Source organism: Halichoerus grypus, chromosome 3 (assembly GCF_964656455.1).
Source record: "Halichoerus grypus chromosome 3, mHalGry1.hap1.1, whole genome shotgun sequence".
NCBI lineage: Eukaryota > Metazoa > Chordata > Mammalia > Carnivora > Phocidae > Halichoerus > Halichoerus grypus.
In genome coordinates this window covers 146,794,290-146,799,175 of record NC_135714.1, presented here as the reverse complement: position 1 = coordinate 146,799,175, position 4,886 = coordinate 146,794,290, and positions in this window count along the sequence as shown.

Genomic DNA, 4,886 nt, shown 5'->3' with positions numbered 1-4,886 from the left:
AAGAACCTAAAAATTAGAGTATTATTTCAAGACCACACTTCAGAAGCCATTCACAATTTCTAAGATTTCCCACTCAGAAAAAATATGTCAAAACACACAGGTTAAGATGTTTCAAGGTGGACCAAAGCAAATCTTTGTGTGGAAACAATAATATTCATTATGAAGTATGAATGCTAAAAAATGAACTGCTAGATGGGTCTTAAGATTTAAATAAGAAAAGTGAATAGGTTACATTTAGTAACATTTAAGGGCAGCAATGATAATGAATTTTTCCAATGGCTCTTGAAATGTTCTCCATTTAACACAGTCACAAATATTAGAAATATAAAACCATAAAGTCTAGGTAGGCAACAAGTCCCAGTACAATCTTTAAAGAATGAGACTTAATAAATCTTTGTCCTATCTTATATCAAGTATGCTTATGTGGTTCTTCCAGTGTGCAATTTCCTTATCTTCTCTCTTTTCAAATCATGTACGTCTTCAACTCAACTACCATGTTTATTCAGGTGTCAACCCCATACATAATGCTTACTTGATCTAAAAAATGTAGAATTTTAAATCAGATTCCTTATTTTAACCAAGAGTCATACAGTACTATACACTTTTTACCACCTATTCTTTACCATACGATTACATTATTAGGGCAATAGCCAAACATTCCTTGTTTTCCCTGCCTCCTAAGATCTGTGATAATGCCATACTTCATAAATGATGACTGCGTGAGAGTGGGTATGAGCCCTGTGATGTCTTCACAACCTTTTTTTTTTTTTTTTTTTGCAATACCTAATTCAACAAATATAACTTTTTAAAAGGTGAAAATTATTTTATGTTCCAGAATCACAAGTATTTGTGTTAATTTTTAGAAGCTGCCCCATAATGTTTCTTCTTATACTGTTTTTTAAAACATAAAATAGGAAATGTGGTTTAAAATAAGATTATTGCCTATAAAATGCAGTTATCTTACTTATATAATACAGAACATACTACATAATACAGAAATATGATGTCCAAAGGTTTATATTCTCTTGAGCCACACTATAGTCTTTTCCTTTTTATTTATTTTCAAACCTTATAATTTTTAAAGTACTCCTGAGAAAATAATGGGAATTATTGAGGCCAGCAATTCCTACTGAATATAGTGTTCAACAATAATATGGTTACTACTCTGATATCTAAGAAAAGAATTAGACATGATTTTCTATTAAGGGAATTTCAGGCTAATACATGCTAATAAATGCTGAACTGAACTTATTAAGATAAAATGTTCTTGTAAATCAAATGATAGTCATTTTCTTAAAAAATGATGATAGCAGGTGTTGCAATCTGAACCATTCATTTGCAGCATGATTTAAAATTAGCAAATGTCAACATGATGGAGGGTTAGTTTCCGAAAATACAGATTACACAGACCATGTTCAATGCATGCATTGAAGCATAAATAATAATCCTTCATAGTGCTTTTCAGTTTGCAGTATGCTTTCATATACATTATTTGTTGCTTATTATAACTTTGTAACATAGGAAACAAGAATATTCTTATTGTTCTCATTTTTCAAATGAGGAAATCAGGGCTTAGGAAGATTTAATGACTTATCCAAGGTCACATAATTTATATGTTGTAGACTATAGAGTAAGAATTAAAAAGCAAGTCTTCTGACAATGAGTTCTATACTTACTTCAACATATCATGAAAAATCTCCAGTGTTTTGAATGCCTGTACAGAATAATGGATCTTAAATGCAGGTAACAGGACAGCTTTGCGTCTGCTGCAGTAGAAGCCACCCAGCATATGAAGCAGAGGCGCAGGAGAGAATAAGATAATCCATACTATTTTCCATTCCCTTCTCCTTCATTGTTTTCTCAATGATTGATATTTTTTAAATTAAAAAAATGCATTTGGCCTGACTATGCATTCTAGTTCTTTCTTCTAATTGTATTCTCTTGATGAATATTTTCATATACCTAGTTTTGTCAAAAGTGAATTCAAATATAGGAGAATTTGGATCAGCCTTATATCAGATACAAAAAAAAAAAAAACACCAAACTTCCATTAAGGCATAAATGAAAAGAATTGAAGGTGCATAGTGGCTTCTTACTGTGGTTCCATGTATAATGGCTCACTTTGACAGATAGATGGCCAATATTTCACAAAATTGTCTATTTTCTCAGTGAAGCAAGATATCTCTTATTTGCTCATGGCTCAGGAATTACAAATCTGTTCTGATTGCTGGTAATGTTATAGACTGGATGATTAAAAGAACATTTGAATGATAATGCTTTCTTTGTATGCAACCCAAAAAAGAAAGTAGGGGGAAAATACACCATGACTCAAACCCTAAGTTTCTTTTCAGGAAAAAGAGGTAACATCATACCAATTATCTTGGTATGAATAGCAGGAGATAAAATACAGGATTTAAAATGAATGGTTCCCTGTCACCAGAGTAGGAGGCCAATCTAAAGTAGTTGGGCCACCAGACCTACACAGACCAGTTCTTCAGTGTAAACCACCCAACATGCAGCAAAGCTTGAAGCTCCTGCTAACCAGAGGGACCAACATCAACTGTTTATAATAATTTGAAATTTAGTATTTTAGAAATAACATTGAAACAGAAATCATGGGAAAAATCAAAACACTTGTAGAATTTCTTATAAATTTTACAGGTTAACTTTGTTTTTGTTTTAAATTACAAATTAGGGGTTTGGGGCAGCACAGTATTTTCAATGCATTATTGAGAACTCTATAGGTCTCATCCAGCCCCATGCTTTTACTCTTCTGCATTTTTTTGTCTTGAAGTGGAAATATTCTCTAATGAAAAAGACCATCCATAAATTAGGGTAAAAATCTTAGCAAGTAAAAGAACGGGACTCGCAAATAGAACTTCCTTATGCGTCACATTTCTGGGAAAAGAGGAGCAAGATATGAAGGTGATCAAGATGGCTTTACCATTTCCCTTGGCTTGACTAAAATTTAGACAGCCCTCTTCCTGTCGCTAGGCCCCTGACCTCCCTTTTCTCACAGCATTTATTTTAGAAAATTTGTCATTATAATTTCTTTCTCTATCCTCTTGAGATGTATACCTTTTTAAAAGGCTCCTACCAGTTGTACAACCCAGGAATGTCTTTTCTCACAGCATTTATTTTAGAAAATTTGTCATTATAATTTCTTTCTCTATCCTCTTGAGATGTATACCTTTTTAAAAGCCTCCTACCAGTTGTACAACCCAGGAATGTCTTTCTCAAGGACCTGGGGGCTATTCCTTTGAAATGTAATCATCAAGAAAGTTAGCTTTCCTGTCTCCCAGGCCCTCCCTAACCTTCCTTGGTGCCAATTAGCAAACACAGATAGCCTAGTCACAGAGAAAAACATTTGCAAATTTGGGAATAACAATGTGTCCGATTGATGAACCTCTCCCCTAACATTCTCTAGTACTTTTCTACTAGCTCAACCCAACACTTAAAAACCCTCCCAACTTGTGTTTCAGCAGAGGAAGGTAGGTAAAAGGATTTGGAAAATATTGAAAAATGTTGAAGCTGGATAAGTGGAACATAAAATTTCTCTTCCTTTATAGAGTATTTTAGTTTAACAGAAAAAAAAAAAAATATGGCAGAAAGTATTCCCATATACTCTCTCTACCAGTATCCCACAGTTTCCTGATTATTAATCTCATACGTTAGTGGAGTACATTTGTTACAATTGATAAGCCAAAACTGATACATTATTATCAACTAAAGCCCTTGGTTCACATTCAGGTTTACTCTGTTTTGTGCCATTTTGACAAATGCATAACGTCATGATAATGTCATGTATCCACCATTATGTAGCATACAGAATTGTCTTGCTACCTTGAAGTTCCCTGTGATTCACCTGTTCATCCCTCTCCCCATCATCTGAACCCCTGACAACCACTGATTTATTTTTACTGTGTCTATAATTTTGCCTTTTCCAGAATGTCATTTAATTGGAATCATACACCATGTAGACTTTTCAGACTAGTTGTCTTTCATTTGGCAATATGCATCTCGGTTTCTCCCATATCGTTTTGTGGCTCATATCTTTTTATTGCTGAATAATATTCCACTGTCTGGATGTAATACAGTTTATCATTGCACCTATTAAAGGACAATAGGGGCTTCCAGTTTGGGGCAATTATGAATAAAGCTGCTATAAATATCTGCATGCAAGTTTTGTGTAACATAAGTTTTCGACTCAATTGGGTAAATATCTAGAAGCATAATTGCTCGATCATATAGTAAGACCGTGTGCTTTTTAAGAGGCTGCCAAACTGTCTTCCAAACTGGCCGCATCATTTTGCATTCCTACTGGCCGTGAGTGAGAGTTCCTATTGCTCTGCATCCTTGTATGCTTTGGGTTGATAAAATAAGAAAATATTCAACTTTTAATGTTTGTGGGCCTTGCTCATAGGCTCTCAGGGATGACATACTTTAATATTTACCAGAGTCAGCAAACCCTCAAAGCGTGTGCTCAATTTCTGCCCCGAGCACACATTGTGCATCTGCTTCATTTATAAATAACCTAAAAGCCAGTATTCCAAACATAAAGATAAAAGGGAAAAAAAGAAAAAAAAAACAAAAAAACCCTGGTTCCCATAAGATTAAGGTCATACGGTGCTGCATGTACTAAAAGCTTAAGATAAGGTCTGTAACTTTCTGAAATGTCTCTTGTCTAATGATTTATACCTTTTTATGTTAAAAAAAAAGTGTATAAAGCCAAGCACCAAATGTTCTTCCCCAGAGGGGAAGTTCCATGAACATGGAACTATCCTTCCATCTATTTAGATCTTTTTTTATTTCTTTCATCAGTTTTGTAATTTTCCACATGTAGACTTTGTACCTAGATTTATACCAATTTCTGTGTGTGTATATAT